This window comes from Fundulus heteroclitus, chromosome 24 (genome assembly GCF_011125445.2).
Source record: "Fundulus heteroclitus isolate FHET01 chromosome 24, MU-UCD_Fhet_4.1, whole genome shotgun sequence".
NCBI classification, from domain to species: domain Eukaryota; kingdom Metazoa; phylum Chordata; class Actinopteri; order Cyprinodontiformes; family Fundulidae; genus Fundulus; species Fundulus heteroclitus.
The window spans coordinates 14,633,849-14,652,361 of record NC_046384.1 but is presented as its reverse complement, the minus strand read 5'-3'; the positions used below and the strand labels follow the sequence as shown (position 1 = coordinate 14,652,361).

The 18,513-nt window shown below is 44.8% G+C and overlaps 1 long non-coding RNA gene across 1 annotated transcript; it reads right to left on the bottom strand.

Moving 5' to 3' along the window:
* Positions 1 to 891: 891 nt before the first annotated feature.
* On the bottom strand, positions 892 to 9,264 carry LOC110367466. The gene is made up of 2 exons (XR_004928015.1): positions 9,148 to 9,264; positions 892 to 1,614 (listed from the first exon to the last, which is right to left on the bottom strand). It is a non-coding gene; the product is annotated as an uncharacterized LOC110367466 (long non-coding RNA).
* Positions 9,265 to 18,513: the final 9,249 nt, after the last annotated feature.

Here is an 18,513-nt window from a genome sequence, read left to right as displayed (position 1 = left end):
GAATTCGCGCGATTGCCCGACGCACCTCTGAGGCCCCAGTTTGATACAGGAAGAAATGCACCAAACAGCCGCCATGTCTCGTTTCTTCCAATTTCAATCAGGCACTCCACGACACGAGCCTGCAAATGTATTTTTCTTACAAACGTGGCACCATTAAGGGGGAAATGGACCCAACGTTTCCAACATTTATAAGGTTTCTCAGCGAGCGGCGCTCTTACAATAAAGAAATGAGCAACTAAACGTAAATTTCCTGCTGGCGGCGTGTGCTTTTTTCCGTTGTCATTCTTTTTTTTTTTTGTTTGTTTGTTTAATAAGCTAATTATTCAACACAAAACTAACAAAAACACTTTAAAAAAAATTAAGAATTGTCACCACATCTCATAAATTAGCATTTCAAGCTAGGGATAAATTGTACATTCGCCCTGTCTGAGCTCATAGGCTGGGTTATCTGATGCATTTCGTTGGAAGGAAATGGCCAAGAAACTGGACAGTCACCAAATTAGACAAAAAAAAAACATCTGGTTGAGCAACAGACAAAACAAAAACCAAATCTGAACGAGCTGCAAAGCTCTAACGGCACAGACTGACCCCTATCTGAGCATTCAACAACTTCAAGCCTCCACAAAGCTGGACTTCATGTCCGAGTGGCAAGAAAGGGGCTATTCTTTAAAGGGGAAAACCCCCGAAAGAATCCACCCACAGACAGGCAGGCAGGACACAAAGATGTGGAAAGTTATACCAGGGCCAAATTAGATAAAAGCTAAACCATGCAAAGGGTTACCCTACAAACACCGTCTGCATAGTGAAGCACGGCAGTGGAGTATCATGCTGTGGGATGGTCAGAATGGACGAAAGTGCAAAAAAAGAAAACTCTCAGAGTGAGTTTATGTATAAATTTAAGTGGCACTTCAACATGAAGAATTTATTAACCATTATTGACTGGGAATCATAACCTGGAGAAAATTAATTTAAGAAGACGTTTGTTATATAGGGCTCTGTGCCCGGGGCGGCATGCTGCCCGGGGTGGAGAATTATACAAAATAAGTTGTGTTTTATATATATATTATTCCTGCGCGTCCAGTCAGTGGGGAGCAGCGCCCCCTGGTGTTTTGCACTGCAGGAAGTACAACTGTGCACCCCTGCTGACTAATGATGCTCAACTTGACGTCTGATTAAACTACGGTTTTGCTTTATTATTATTATTAGCAAAACATCCTTAGTTTAAAATCCTAAATAGCTACAGGTCATCTCTGAAACTTGCTGCAAAATTCTTATGCGATCCGATAAGTTAGATGATGAATAGACTGGGTTTTTTTCCCCAGAGTAATATTTTTCGCTGAGGAGTGGCGGTGGGCGTACAGAAGGAGGGGCTCGCTCAGAGAAGCGCCAGTGGATGCTCGCATCACTCATTACATAGAAAGAAAGAAAAAAAAAAAACATGCAAAGACCCAGAAGTACAAATGCTAAAAAGGAGCACTTTTTTTTTTCTTCTTTACTTTTCGGCGTTTAAAAGATTTGCTCCAAAACAAGATGGCCGTCCAGATGTTGACTGTGACAGCCGTAGACGAATGCCTCAGACGTCCATCGCCTCTCCTGGAGAGTCAGTCTCCTGTCCTGAAAAAGAGGGAAGGGAAACATTAAGGTTGGACTTTTGACGGTATAACTGCAAACACGAGTAAAAAAAAAAATAATAATTATATAAAACATTTAAATCAGCTGAAGGTTGCTCGTACTTTTTTTTTTTTTTTTTTTTTTTTTTCCTTTTCCGCCCACCGTCGTTTTTCATTCTGGTGGAAACTCACGGGAACAAAAAGCGAGTGTGGGCTGAGAAAACTGGTGATTTCTAGGAAACGAGGTGGCAGCTTTTTTAACGTGAACGTCAGTTAAAGAAGACGAGGGCTTCCTGTCGGTTGTCTGTAACAACAAAGGCAGGAAACTTCACGTTTTTTTTCCTCTCTCTCTCTCTCTTTCTCTCTCTCTCTCTCTGCTATACAGTGACAACATGTTATATGGAAGGGCAGGAAGAGGGGGGGGGGCATCTGGCAGGCTGGATGTGTAATTATTTAGAAAGCAGAACGCTTTCCTTCCTTTCTTTCTTGCCTTCTTTCACCATGTTGGGTTTGTTCAAGGTGTTTAATGGCTCCCGGGCCTCAATATGTCCCCTCTCCTCATATATATATATATATATATATATATATATATATATATATATATATATATATATATATATATATATATATATATATATATATATATTCCACCTATGTGCTCTGAGAAATCTGGCAGTGCTCCAGCCAAGCGGTATGTGAACTCCACTTGGCCTGGACCTCTAAACCCCCCCCCCCCCCCCTCTTCGTCCTCAAATCCTAACCGCTTAACAATGTCTCCCTGTGTCGCAGTGGGGATAAAAAAAAAAAAAAAAAAAAGGAGAGAACGAGCAGCAGAGTGATCAATGTCTCCATCCCGACCCCCTTTTTCCTTCCTCCCTGCTCCCTCCGTCCCTCCTCGGCCTGCTCTGATGTTTCCGCCTTTTTGTAAGAGGCGCACAGGTGGCCCTGACTGCTAATTTTAACCGGGGGGGTGTGATTGTCTGCCTGCGTTTCCCACAGCTATGTATAGAAGGCCGCAGTGAACCAAGTAGGTCAGCGTGTGAGTCGCACACACCTACAGTACGGAGGCAAACAAAACACACTACGACTGGGGGGGGGGGGGGGGGGCTGTTGAGTGCGGGGTTATGACCTTTAAAAACTGTCTGACTTGTCCATTCATCCACCCCCATCTCTGTTGCCGGTGAGCTCCCCCCCCTGATTGGCCGCGGCGCTCAGCCAATGAGACGGCCAGATGTTGCCCATTCATAAAAGCCAGGGTCACTGGCGTTAATGTGGTACAAAGGCACGTGTGAGAGGGAGGGAGGGGGCGGGAGGGGGGAAGCGCTCCTTCTGCTTTGCTTTACACACTGCCGTCTCAAATCGTAAATATTAAACTTAATATGTTTAATATTATGTTTAATATTTACGAGGGGGGTGGGGTGTAGGAGGAGGTTTCATCGCGAAACGTTTTGTCGCGGCCCCTAACAATCACGGAAGACGTGTGATTGGGGGAAGTTTGGTGGAAGGAAAAAGTGTGATAGAAGAAGAAGAAGAAGAAGAAGGATTGACGTGAGACAGCGTGAGGAGGAAAATAAATCAGTGTTGTGTTTGCTTCAAAAACTCTAATATTGCTGGTTATCGTTATTTTTCGGCAAACAGACCTGAATCGCGGGCAGCGACCCCCACTGCTATGTCGCTCAGTGTGAGTGGAGCGTTCGGCCTTTAAAGTCCGAACTGAAGTGCTGAAATATACATAAAAAAAAAAAAAAATATATATATATATATATATATATATATATATATATATATATATATATATATATATATATATATATATATATATATAAATGACATTCGGATGAATGAGATCTACTTTTAGGGCTAACTGGGTTTAACTAGTATTCATTTTGGGGAATCCAGACTGCTGTTTTGCAGCTTTTTAGTCCAAATTCTCCAAACCTGGCCAACTTGCGATCCAACCTTAATCGACTGCATGTGCTGCTCACTGTGCAATGACATTCCTGCGTGTTTAATAAGTGAGGAATCTGCAGAGGCATTCCAGTCTTTTCCCCCAAACTCCAGCGGGCTCACGTATAGAAATGTGCCACCCTACCATAAGAAGCCCGCTTAGATACATATCTATGGGGGATCCGTTGATACGAGGGTGAACGGATCCTCGACAGAATGTCCCCATTCAGTTAATCAATAACCTAACGTGGTTTCCTCAAGACCTTGGAGAGAGGTAATGAATCACAGCCCTTTGCAGGGAGGTCGGAGCCGCTCTGCATCATAAAAATTTGTTTCAGAAACTTAAGCAGAAAGACAATGTTGGCGAGTCCTTTTTTTTTTTTTTTTGCAGAGACAGAAAGCAGCTCAGGGCAGAATGTTTGCAGGGTTTGTTTGCTGTCTGCGCGGACAGAAATTGGATTATGAATTATGCAAAAACTTGAATGCGCCACGGCCAGCGTACAGAAGGGTCGTCTGTGAACTTTTTGGAAACGTAAAACGCAGATTTACAGCCTATATTTTTCTTTTTTTGTGTGTGTATGTGTTACTTAAAGAATGGCAAGCAAACCTGTCCGCTTCTAAAGCGTTTCGTCCATCCGACGAAGAGATGTCGGACGCACGTCTTTGTGTCTGTGATGGGCTAGATGGCCAAGTTAACGCACAAAAAAAAAAGAGGTGCTACCCGTTGCCATGGCAGCGGCAAGTAATTAGCACAGAGAGGAGGCCAGAGGAAGAGAGGCAGCATGTTATCTTTTTTTTTTTTTTTTTTTTTCTTTGCACGAGTGGGATGTTGGCCTGCTTTCAGGAGATGAGGAGGAGGAAGAGGAGGAGGAGGAGGAGGAGGAGGAGTTGGATGAATTAACGCCGCAGGTTTCAGGTGTTGCAGACGACAACATTCACAGACGAGCCGGATTGCAAAACTGGCACTTTTTTCCCCCCCGTGTTCCTCGTTCTCAAGCCCTCCTCTGGTGTTTACACAGAGACACCGAGAGAGGAAGAGGAGGGGGGGGGGATCTGGGTTCAGCTGTTGATCCAGATCATGCTGCTACATCCCCCCCCACCCCCCCACCCAATCCCCCCTTCTCGTGTACAGACGGATGTGTCTGTCCATCTGTTGGTCATGTGATGCTGCTGCTTTTTTCTTTTTTTTTTTTTTCTTTTTTGACAAAAGCTAAACAGAGATTATAGCTGACGGTTCACAAATGGGAAACTATATCAGCGTGAACGCAAAGGCCCAGAATTCATCTCCTCCATCAGTCTGCTCCATCAGATCCAATAAAAAAAACAAAACAAAAAACACTTATAATAAAACAATGCCTTTGTGCGTTTGTTCCCTCTCACCAGGCTGAAAACACCCACACACGTTTGGGAGCAGAATTTGCCCCCCCCCCCCCCCTCTGCTCATGAAGCGCATGAACGTCTCCCTTCCGTCACCGCCGCTAATGGCAGCCGGGGAGCCCACGAGCGCCTATATCGCTAAGAACAATTATGCAGATGTGCGCTAAAACCACTTTGGTGCCATAATCCAAACAATCAGTCCATTATTGTAATTGTCGTTACAGGCGAGTGGGCGATTATAGGCTTCGGCGGAGAGACGGCGAGGAGCAGGCGGAGCGGCGTTGTTATTTTACTTTTTATGCAAATCCGTCTGGGCCCGTTTAACGCGTCGGACGCGGGGGGGGGGTTCACAAGTTCCGGGGCCCGCGAAGAGAGAGAGAGAGAGAGAGAGAGAGAGAGAGAGAGAAGAGGAGACCACCTGAGGAGTCGAAGGCAAACGTGGTCAAGCACATTCATTCTCTAAAACGGCCTAGTCAAAGTCCGCACCTAAGACGTGTCGTCATCACCAGGGCCCAGGTCAACTGACCGCTCTCTCCACGGCGCGAGGCGTCAGCTGAGAGCTTCGGGGTGTCATGTGAGGGACGGGACGGGACGTGACGTGGGGGGTGGGGGGGGGAGCATGTCAGCAGCTCCAAAGAAAAAAATGCAATCACCTTAAAGAGGAAGGCGAGGAATGCATCTCCTCCTCCCTCTGCTCCTCCTCCTCCTCCCCTTCAGTCATGGGTTCTCCGCTGGGTAATCGCATACCAAAAAACACAAGAATTTCTGCCTCTCTGGTCTCTCCAGGCTGGGACTACCCCCCCCCCCCCCCTTACCCTCCCTCTCTCTCTCCCTCAGTCTGTCTGCTTGCTGTTAAGTCAACTTCGGCGTGACGAGGGCAAACCGGAAACCGCGCTGAGCGTAAAAGCGGTTCGGCTCCGTCAGTCTGACTGGACCGACGAATTGAACCGATAAAACTGCTAAACTAAAGCGCCTGCACCGTAATTCATTTAAACAATTAAATGAATTCCGTTATCGTTTGAGATGATTAGTTGTTTTTCTGTCATTCCCTCTACAGCTAATAATCTGACAATTTTCCAAATAGCCAAAGGACATAGGAGCTAAAAACTGAGCAGGAGTGGAAGCTGAGACTCAAAGTCAAGCATCTTCAGGTTTTGGCCGTTTGCTGCCTGATTTTTTTTTTTTTTTTTGTGTTACAAAAAAAATTATAATAATAAAAAGAAACCATCTGCCACCCTTCAGACTCTGCGTTGAGCGAGGACATTCCGGCCAAACGACAGCTAAGTCGCCCTGTTTTTATCCTCTTAATCGTCCGACGAACACGCTGTGCGCGAAGCAGCGCGAAAAGTTTAGTGGAAGGAAGAAATGTGGTTGGAGACTGCACAATTTAAACGGAGAGCTGTCAGATTCTTTTAAAAATCGTGACGCTGTTATCGGTGATGTCTCAGCGAGCGCGCAGAAAAGCAGAGAAACCTTCAGAACGGCGGAAAGTTAACAGCTAGATTTTTCTCTTTTTTTAATTAGCTGGAATATTGCACTCCCATGCTTAAATAGGATCGCTAACTTAAGTACGATTTCTGAAAAGATCGCATTTCATTTAAAGGTGCTGGTATCTCGATCACAAAAAAAAGAGAGAGAGGAAAAAATCGTGTCCTGGATTCTCTGCTTTTACTTTGAAAAACGTCGACCGGAAAACTCGCTCTCTGACCCGCGGGCGGCTTGACGGCGGTGGCAGCGCTTCTGAGAGCGGCTTCTCAGAGCGATTCCCAAAGTGGTCCTAATGTGAAAAATACAGAGAAAAAGCCGGGCGCATTCCTGAGACAGTCATGCCAAACCGAGACAGACCGAGCTCTGATGCTGGTGTGTGCGTGCGTGCGCGCGCGCGGGCACGAGTACACGCGCGCGAACGCGCAAACTGTGCGTCTCTGCGGGGGTGGAGGGCTTGGAAGACCACACACTTTGCGCATTGCCCCCACCACACACACACACACATACATACACACACACACACACACACACAATCGCACGCTTTACTAAAGTCGCAAAGTAACAAAGAAAAAAGTGCAAATAATAATAAAAAGCACCTTAAAGCAAGCGCTTATAGGGTAGAAAGTTACTTTTAACGCGTGAAAGAAAGGGCCCTCTTCTGGAACCAGTGGAGGGACTCAGTGTGCTCCCTGGAGGTCCCCGCATGGTTAAAGCAACGCACAGCCGCGCCGGAGGAGCTTCAGCCCCGGTGCTCCCCTCGCTTTTCGAGCCCGGTGGTAAATTCCGATCCCACGATCCCAAAGTGATTCTCACGCTTTTCTGCCCGATCACACGCCGGCGTTGCGCAATCTGCATGGAGAACAGGAGCGAAGAAGCGGCGAGGGGGAACAACAGAGAGGGGGGGTGGTGGTGGTGGTGGAAAGTGTGTTAGTTCAACTTTCCCTTTATTTCCAGCGACAACGGCCGAGCGAAGACGGAGAAAGTTGCTCCCACCCTGCCCTGGAGATTAAGTGCCGTCTGGGAAAAGAAGTGGCTCCACTTACCGTGACTGCCGTCTGCCTGGCCGCATGTCCCCACGAGAGTGCTCTGTGTATGTGTGCGTCGGTGTGTGTGTGCGCACAGGACGCATGCCGACACCAGCGGTCGGAAGCGCGGCGCAACACGTCAACGCGTGTTGCCTCCATATGTGAGGAGGGAGGGAAAGGGGGGGGGGGTTCTTAAAGCTGCTGCCGGGTTTAGGGGTGCACAGACTGAGGTCTGGGGACTTCTAGGGGACCCCTACAATGAGGAAAAAAAACTAAATTATTACCATCATTACTGCTTTTTTGTATCGTTTTCTTCGCCTCCTCCTCCTCCTTCTCCACCGTCTCCTTCTATTTTATGATTATTCTAGTTAAAAACAAAACATTTACCTCCACAGAACTGAGCCATCTCATGTGCATGATGTTTTTAAAGAAATCATATTTAAGAAGAGGACAATTTTACATTAGATCCAGCATTTTTTATTATTTATTGCTTTGTTTTTTATGCTTATGTCTTTGGTATCTATCTATCTATCTATCTATCTATCTATCTATCTATCTATCTATCTATCTATCTATCTATCTATCTATCTATCTATCTATCTATCTATCTATCTATCTATCTATCTATCTATCTATCTATCTATCTATCTATCTATCTATCTATCTATCTATCTATCTATCTATCTATCTATCTATCTATCTATCCATCCATTCCATCCATCCATCCATCCATCCATCCATCCATCCATCCATCCATCCATCCATCCATCCATCCGTCCGTCCGTCCATCAATAATATGGCATCAGCATATCAAAACTCCTGGAGTTTGATTTTTGATTCTGCTGAGCCACCCTTAGATCGTTGTCACCCCCCCCCCCCCCTCCGGCTTGCCCTTTACAAAACTTTCTGGAGATGTCCCTGCATGGAAAAGAAAAAGTTTAATAAAGTTAGAGAGATCTGCATTTACCCAGCTATTTACGCCAGTACTTAAAACAAAAACAAACAAAAAAAAAACAATCTAATTTACGGTTAAACACATTTAAAATGAATGGGAGAAAAAACAAAAAAAAGCTTTCGGTACTGCACACCACCATCAGATGATCTGCGGTCGTCCCGGATTACTTTCGCTCGCCTCACGCCCGCTTAACACCTAGCGGCTCCCGTCCATCAGAAAGAGGAGCAGCAGATTAGTGCAGGGTTGTTGAATTAAAGCGCCAGTCCCCTCCCAGCCTCCTCTCGTTTGCACTCCCCGTCAATAAGAGCAATAGTGTTATTCAAGATGCCCCTCGCTGCACAAACCGCATCCGAGGACACGCCGAGAAGTCTTTGTCTGATTTTCCTCCCCACTCTGAACCAAACGAATGAGCCCTGCAGCAGCAGCAGCATCAGCATCAGCAGCAACGCCGGCTCACTGCTGCTGCTGATGCTGCTGCTGTTTTTAATTGAACAGATAACAACCCTGAATGGTTTTGTCTGCAGTGGAGAGGGCAAGCCTCCTGCCGCTGCACTCCTCACACAAATGCCTGGCATCTCTTCTCTTTTTTTTTTTTTTTTCTCTCTGCAGAGAGACACGGGCAACGTTGAGACGCAGACATAAGAAAAAAAAAAAGAAGAAGAAGAAAGAAAAAAAAAAAGATGGAGCAAGCGCTCCGACTGTACGTGCAACACATGTACAAAAGGCAGAAACATGAAGTGCTTACCAACAAGCTTCATCCAGATGGGTAAAGCCCCGGGTTCCCCCAAAGCTGCTGTGATCTGCCTTCTTCATTTCAGGACTTGCATCTTTCTGTCTATCCTACACACACACACACCCTTCCACCCCCCCTCCACCCCCTCCAGTAGCCTCTTTCTGCTCTCCCCCTTGTTTCTACACTGAATCCTTTAAGTCGACCAACCTCTCCACTGATCAATGGGCAGCCGGTGAAGCCGGCTCTGCTGCCTCCACCTCCCTCGGATTTGTGTGTTTGACTGTGAAGAGAGGAGGCTTCCAACCCACACAGCACTCTCCGGAGCTCTCAGCCTCCACGGTGCCTCATCAGTTGACCACTCTACACCCCCCCCCCCCCCCCCCACCACCACCACGCATCAGTTGTGTTCGCCTACACCTACACAGAGTAGTGCCATTAGAAGTGAAGTGCACATTCCGCCTTCACCTGAAGTTGAGTCTTTATTTTCAAAGCATCCTCCGCAAAGGGCTCTGAACACCTGTGACTCACGTCTGATCACCCGCAGAGTGCCTCATAATGGACGTTAGCTGCATCCGCGTGAGCGAGAAGAAGGCCAACTTTTGGGGCGAGCTTATTTTAAATGAGGCGCATCAGAGCAACCTGCACTGCAACAAGGTTATAAATAGGGATCTAAATGCATCCCGCGCCGGCTGCGGCGGTGAGGCTGGGGAGCCGACGGACGAGGATAAACGCAAGGGGTTCAATCTGATAGCTGACCCGACGCCTTCCACAGATTTCCGAATGATAAAGAATGCATGGTGTGAGCAAAAAAAAAAAAAAAAGTACTTTTCTTGTAGCTTTAGGATGAGACATAAATAGCTGTAATGAGCAGTGAGTGGCATCGGAGGGGGAGAGCTGACAGATGCCATTCAAAAGCAACAATAATTACCATGCAGAAGCAGAGACGTCGCCGAAATGAACGTTGAAATGAGCTTGGAGGTGGTTACTATTTAGTGGCAAGGAGGTGTTTTCCAACTCCTTGAGCGAAATCAGCGCGAGAAAGGGTAACCGTAGTGTATCGGGTTTTGATTGGGCCAAACGGGGCAGTTGCCCAGATTGGCATGGGAGGAAAAAAAAAAAAAGAAGTTACAAAACAATACCTACTGGTTTGATCTCGGAAAATGTTTTCTTTTACCATCACCATGTCAAATAAGTCATCATTTTTGACTAATTGTGTAGAAAAAAAAGCCTTAAGAAGCCCTTTCCGTATTTAACACCAGCCATGTGGGGGATACAGGCAGCAGACACATGCAACAAAGTTCTCAAGGCGGACCAAAAGGAGCTTTTGGCTACTAAAGCTTAGTTCAATTATTAAAATAAAAAAAAGGAGGGGAGTGGTGGCCTAGTGGTTAGAGCACAGATCTTCGGTCCCAGAAGTTCTGAGTTCAACTCCCACAAGCTGCCATTCTGGGTCCCTGAGCAAGACCCTTAACCCCCAATTGCTCCCCAGGCGCCGCACGGTGGCAGCCCACTGCTCCCCAAGAGGATGGGTTAAGATGCAGAAGTGTATTTCTCCATTGTGAGATCAATAAAGTTCAATTATTATTATTAAAGACTAGAAACGAGGGGGGAGGTTCACCTTTGCATGTCAGATTGGCCTAGTCAAAGTCCAGACGTAAATCTAACTGAGGATCCGTAGGAAAAAAGCCCCCCAAAATAATCCAATCGGATGAATTTTGAGCTATTTTGCAAAGAAGAATGGCAACAATATTTTTGTCTCTTGATTTGGGTGAGATTGGGGGGCGCTCCCTTGACGCTTTCCAGTTCCCCTCACCATCCTCTGTAACCTGACGCCGCCAGATAGATTTGCTCCGCATATCCATCTGGAAACCTTCCGTTGAAGTAATTTTGGGAAGGGGCGAAAATACTGGTTAGCTGATTGGCCTATGTTGGTGATAGACGGGCCAAATAAACCAATCAGATCCACGAAGCATATGACGTACTCGTCAACACAACCACAAGCCAAGCTAGTCTTGCTGCTGCAGGTAAAGGCTCGTTAGCTCAGCAAAGAAATACTCTGTAATTCCGATAAAACTTGCTCGATAGCCGCGCTAACGCTAGTTTCATCGGCTGAAGCCGCCATGTTCTTTAGACTGAACTGTCGCGCTTCTGGTTGCGTCACACCTCAACCCGCCTCAAAGCCAACACTGATTGGACGTTCGTTTGGTGAGCGGCTCCAAATTTTCTTTAACGGAGAGTAGCCAGACTGATCTGCGAGTGAAACCTTGAAAGCTCGCGAGATCAGGACGGTCTCACGAGGCTACATCCTCTGCAGGGAACACAAAAGCTAAAAGGGATCCTTCAAGTCAGCGTTGAACACTAATGCCTCAAACTTTTGTCTTGCTCTCAAAACTAACCCCTATTAGCAATTTATTACGAACCATTAGGCAAGACAACCTAACAAGTTCATTTGACTAATCCTCGGCCCTCGTTTCTTTTTCCTTTTTTTCTTTTTTTTTTTGATCCACGGCGATGCGTCCCTAATTTCCAGCTAATAAACTAACTATCTGTTTCGCTTCCCGCTGTTCCGTCGCGCTGCCATAATGAAGACAAAACTCTCCGTGTGGGCTTGACTGACAGCACAAATGTCCTCGCCAGACGCGTTTACAGAGGGAAAAAGCGAGCACGTCGACAGGTACTGGTCTAATCAATCAACGTGAAAACTGACACACTGGAAACACTTGAGTTATTCATGAGTTCACACTCAAAAAATCATAACACAGCTCAATTGGAAGAGCAAACTAATAATGTCAAATTGCTCTGAAAGGCAACGTGAGTGCAGACGGCGTTAAGTGCTGCCGTTTAGAGAATGTTTCGTTGTTAAAAAAAAAGACAAGCCTGCTGTGGATATTTAAAGAATCGATCACATTTAGAGGTGGAGACATTACATCCGGCTTCGCGTTCCCACAATTCCAAGGAGTCAGGGGCCACGAACTGCGTGGAGGCTGTGATAACACACGACTCCCACACCGGGATCCACTTCACTGAACGCGCCGCCGCAATTATTCGCAACAAAGTAATTGCATTGAATTTTCAGAGCAATAAAGGAAATTATGAAATGGGAAACCTCATCCTAAAGTTTTTTTTTAATTATTATTTCCAGCTGAAACGACTGAGCCCCCCCCCCTGAGGTCACGCAAGTATTAGAGTTACCGCTCCAAACTGGCGCTTTTTATTTTATTTCACTGTGTTGCAGCGATGAAAGATTATCATCAAGTGGATGAAAGAGCGGGGATGGCCTGGAAGTCATGAAATGTTAATCAAAGCCTATCTTAAATCTGAAAAAACTTATAGATCATTAAAGAAATTCTAACATCAGAGATAAGATACAAATAGAGCTTCTGAACCGTTTACTATATAAAAAAAACATCCATCCAAAACAACCTACTTGGAAAAGTAGTAGCTGCTATTTCCACCCTTAATAAAGCAATTGCGTTAACTTGTAATGAGACCTTTATATCGTAATGGAGTAAATTTGGCCCAGTCTTCTCTGTATAGTTGTTTAAGGTCACAATGGACTGAACTAGTCCACTCCCATACCTCCATATTGTTCATTTATTTTCTATTTCTAGATCACCTTGGTTGGCTTCGACATTTGTCTTTGTAACATTTTTCCAGACTGTTTCTTATCCATTCTTGAATTTCTTTTGATCGGGCCACAATGATATGCTTATTTGAGATCTTGGTTTACATCATGATTGCTTTTGTTTTCAGGTCTGGACAGAGCAGGTGAAACTAAACCAAGTAAGTTGGTTTATTCACAGGTAATTCACCATTTTCTTTTCTTTTTTTTTTTGCACTCCATGTGAAATATTCATTTAAAAACGTAGATGAAAACAAAACGAGACATATAAAAAACACAAAAACCTAAGCGTGCAAAAACTACTCGAAGTTGCACATTGTTACGCCAATAAAATAGTTTTTAAACACCAAATAGACTGAGACCATGTGACTGTAACTCTTCCTGCACTAAAGACAAAAATCCGTCTGGCTCTTGGTTCTCTTTGTCCAACTCCTTGAACCCTTGAAAACTTGGCATAGTATTTTATTCTTCTCAGGACTTTGACTCGTGTATAAATTATCTGTCTCATTACTGTTTCTTTCATTTAGGGAAGATTTCTAAACTGTAACAAAAACTCTCTCGCTGAAGTAGAAAGAATAAACTTTTTTTTTTTGCCTCCAAGCCATACGAACAAACAACATTTAATTCTTCGCTACTAATACTGGTGTAAATTCTCAACAACTTTTCCAGCTACAAATTATCTATGTATACCAGCTAAGCCACATATATATGAGATTCAGCCCAACCAAGTTTTAAACCTACTCAAGTAATTCTGTTAAATTGTAACTAATCTGTGAGGTTATTTTGCGCCCGTGGTCTAAATATGACTCATTAATTAGAGTCACTTGCTCCTTTTTTCCACAAATCTGAACTTGTTAAGTTGTTTTGTGACTTTAAATTCTCGCTGGATCCAACAAAGACATAAGCATCCGGGACAAGGTAACTCTGGAAGAGCTGCAGAGATCCACCGCTCAGGTTGGAGAATCTGTCGATAGGTCAATTATTAGTCCTGTAGTCAACTAATGTGGTCTATGTATGAGGGGCAAGATTGTTAAATTATAACAATCTGTATGTGCTTTGTTTTGATGGTCAAAAAAAAAAATCCAGTATATTGAAGACATTCTTAAGATTTCTAAACCAGAGCAAAAATTCAACAGAGGAAGAAGCATAAAATACACACAGTACACTTGTTTTCTTTTTTTAAAGGGCCATGTCATGCTTTTTCATGCCTTCCTTTTCGTTCAGTAACTGAAGAAATCATTCAGTTGCTATATTAGACTTAGACCTGGACTTAGACGACTTTATTTGTCATTTTGTATGCACAGAGTGCGTACAGAACGAAAATTTAGTTGCATACAGCTTGTAAATTGCAGTAAAATTAAATTACAGTATAAGGTGCAGCAGTGATTTAAAAGTAAACAATTGAAATGTAAACAATGCAGGAGAAAGTCACAGTGTACAGGTGAGTATTTTTAAAAAAACATTTGTATGTATCAACAGCAGTTCAACAGTCTGATGGCAGCAGGGAAAAAGCTTTTGCAGGACCTGGTGGACCTGCAGCGGATGCTGCGGAACCTCTTTCCAGAAGGTAGCAGTAGGGAGAACAGTCCATGGTGGGGGTGTGAGGGGTCCCTGATGATGTTACGGGCTCGGGAGATGCAGCGCTGAGATGAAATGTCCTTAATGGAGGGAAGAGGAGCCCAGATGATCCCTTCTGCTGTCCTCACCACTCTCCTCTCGTTCTGCCAGTCAGCGGCACTGCAGCCTCCACCCCACACAGAGAGACAGCTGGTCAGAATGCTCTCTATGGTGCTTCTGTAGAAGGTCGTGAGAATGGGCAGGGGCAGGTTAGCTCTCTATATAAAGGGGAACTGCAATGTTTTGATCTGAATTCCTCTTTAATTTTGCCCCACAAGCCCTTCATTTTGCCCCTTTTTCTGAGGTGTGTCTGAGAACAACTCGTTTTGCTGCTGTCTCTTTAAATCTTAAGCTGCACAGCATTCCACTCCACCCCGTTCGGCCATTTTTGTAGCGTACTGGAGAGCGGTTTGATGAACACCAAACATTTTGACTTATCCACTTGGAAATGTAGCATCCTTTAGCTTGAACTATCACTTCGAGAAATAAAAATGTCAGATACACCAAACTGGTAAGCGGTAAGCCTGTGACCTTGTTTAGCTGTTCCGCAGCAAATACTGTGTTATAATTGTTGAAAAAAAGTAACAGAGAATAGAGAAAACTGAATAGATGAAAAATATGACTCAAACAGAATAGAAAGATATTCAAGCAGCTCCTGGACCGAAATTTTCTGCACTCCTAGAATCTCCAAGTACACACAAAATGTATTTAAAAGCTAAAAAAAAAGTGGATTTGGCACAATATCTTGTGTATTGTTATCTTTGAATCTGTTTTAAATGATTCTGGGCATCCAGATGATAAAATGTAACCAGTCTATCAATGGTACCCCCAAAACTTGTTGCTCGTTACAATAATCACAAAGTCGGCACCCCTATGTTTGGAGCAGACGTCTCATGCTAGCTGCACCGCATTTCATCTGCTCTAAAATCTCACGTAATTTCATTTTAAAGGGTTGGAAGACATAAGAAGGGGCTTGCCGAAGGCACTACCCATGTGAGAACCGCCACTCTCTCTGACATTCATTTATGAAAAATCCCTTTCTTGATTCTTCTTTAATCTGTTTACCTTTGGATTGTGGAACATCAAATTTTGCTGTTGTCTTTCCCGCTGCTGAGCTACTGCAATGAAACCCCCCTCGCCCGTTCAAATCTCTCCTAAACACAAACGCAGAGTTTTCTTGAAAATCCTTTGCCAGGGATGTCGTCTTCTATCCCCCATGCACATGGAAAGGTACTCATTTATCTTTGGATGGTTAGTTCTGTGAACTGCCTGTCTGAGCCCGAGTCATTTACATAGGTAATGGTAGGGCTAGTGCAGAAAAATGTGCGGGGGTGGAAAAGATACAATCCTCTACCAGCATTCAAAACCAACCAGGAGGAGAGAGAGAGAGAGACACACACTCACATACAGAGGGAAGGAAGACAGAAACGGAGATGTAGGTATCAGACTCCTGAAGCACTCGGAAATGATGGGTAATTACATTTGAAATTACCGATGGGAACAAGAGCAAACCCGCTTGCTTTGGCGGGCGGGGAAATTCATCAAGAGTGCTGAAATCAGTGTGCAAGAGGTAATTTCCAGAATTCGTGCTTTTAGGCGGCGCTGATATGCGAAGTTGGAAAAAGGGTCAGTGCAGCAGCAAACAGGCCAGATGTGTTTTGCATCTCATGTTGAATATCTTTAGTTTGGAGACCAGAACCATCCTGCTTGTTCAGTGTTGGATAAAAATCCAAAACAACACTGAGATATTTCAGCCACCCAATGGAGCGGGTTCATCATAGTTTTTTTTTAAAGGGTCTCTGAATTATTCATTCTCTTTGTTTTAATAGAAATCCAGCATACAGTAATGTTGTCTATATAAACAATTTCAAGTTATTTCTGTGTCACAATCAATAGTATTTTTCTACACCTTGATTACCAATAAAGTTTAAGTTAGTTTGAAGTCTCCTTGCCAAAAGCGAGAAACTTAATAAACACGCAGCAGTGTGCAAAAGGTTTAGGCAGGGTGGAAAAAATGCTGCAAACCAAGAATGCTTTTAACAATTAAAGTGTTAGTTTGCTATCATCAATTGGCAAAAAGCAGTGAATAAGCAGAGAGGAGGCAGCATCGGTTCTTCTAGGTATACTTGAACACGGTTTTTGAAGGAACTGGTATTGGTAGGTTGTTCCCAACCTCTTCTAGAACCAACCATGGATCATCTGTGGATGCAGGGTTCCTCAAATCCTTTTGTCTCTTCATGAAATCCCAGACGCGCTGCACGATGTTGAGATCAGGTCTCTGTGGGGTCCGTGGCATTACTACCATAGAAGTACCCCTGGCACCTCCTGCAGAATGATGGATTTATGGACATACACTGCTAAAGAATCCACTGTAAAGCAGAGATCCTCAATTTGGGTCCTCGATGGTCCGGTGTCCTGACATTTTTAGATGTGTCCCTGGTCCAACACACCTGAATCAAAATATCAGATCATTAGCAAGACTCTGGAGAACTGACTGCATACTGAGGAGGCAATGCAACCATTTGATCCGGGTGTGTTGGACCAGGGACACATCCAAAAGTACCAGGACACCGGACCCTCGAGGACCAGAATTCAGGACCACTGCCGTAAAGCAACACTTTTTAATTGGAATATAATCTCAAGTCAGTTAAACTTCTGGAAGATTAGTGTCAGATGTTCCGGAGTTATTGAGATTAAAAGCAGGTGCTCCGCGGACTAAGAGGCACAGCAACATGTGCCACTGCCAGAAGGTTTGCTGTGTCTCCCAGCGGAGTCTCAAGAGAACGGAGGGGGATTCCAGGAGACAGGGGATTACTCTAGGAGAGCTGGACAAGGCCCCCCGAGGTCCGTAACTCATCAGAAGGATCGGTATCTGCTCCTTTGTGGAAGAGGGAACTGAATCGGCACTGCTGGAGCCCTGCAAAGTGACCTCCAGTTGGCCACTAGCGTGAAAGCCTCTGACAAGACCGTTAGAAACCCAGCATCCTCTAGTAAAACCCTGTTCATCATGATGCTTGACTGGTTTTTGCCAAGGAACCGATGCCACTGTGCAGCATCCATGTTCCCCTGACCTAAATCCAATGGAACATCTCTGGGAGATCATGTTTAGGTCCATCTGATGCCACCAAGTTGCACATGAGAGTGTCCAGGACCTCAGTGAAGCCCTCGTCGGGATCTGGGAGGAGGTAACGCCCATCTCATAAGGAGCGTGCTCTGACGTTGTCAGGCATACATTAAAGCACAAGAGGGCCATATATGCTACAGAGTGCCGTTTTGAGTTTCTGCAGTGACATTTCAGCAAATTGGACTCGCCTGCAACATCAGTTTTACTTTCTATGTGATTTTGGGTTAAGCCCTCTGCAGGTCGATCATTTTTAATGTCATTAAATGAGGCGTCATCCTTTTCCCCCTGACACATTACCTCTTCCCTGTCAGTATGGATGTCCAGCAGGACCTTTCTCCCCAACTGAGATCCGAAGTGTTTTTTTAATTCCAGCAATGGCTGGAAAGTTTTTGATTGATTTCTGGCTTCTTCAGTTGTCAAAATATGCACTTGTCCTGTTGTGGACTCGGAAATTTGCTTCATGGTTGTTCGGCCGACGATTCTGCAATGACTGTATGATGCCATCATCTTAACAGAGACAGAGGCTCTGATGAACGTATCTGAAGGCAAGTTGAGCCTGTGGCAGAAAGACCCAGGGCAGCCAAAAGTAGGTACGACAATGGGGTCTAGCCCTAAAATAGCAAATTCTAGTTCACAAATTGGCCGCTGAGTGCAGAAAACAAAAAAAATCTGTACTTTTCTTTTACTTTCACAAACTTCCGTTGACGCCAGTCAGTATTCTAGGAGCAGACCCCGAGTCTTGCAGGATTTGACAGAAGGTTAAAAGAAACGAGCAGGGAAGGCCTTTGCAATAAACAGCAGCTCATCCATTCGGAAACAGATCCATCCTGAATGTTTGCACAAGGTGAAACGCGCTAGACGCTGGTCTCCGAGCCGTGGACCTTAGCGAGTTGCACCGAAATGTTTTGGTCCTTTATGTCGGTTTTATTTTTTCTTCTCCTCCCCGTCTGACTGGTCAGACTGTTGCTGTGGAATGTGATGCGGGACAAAAGGGAGATCAAGAAACTCTCTGACC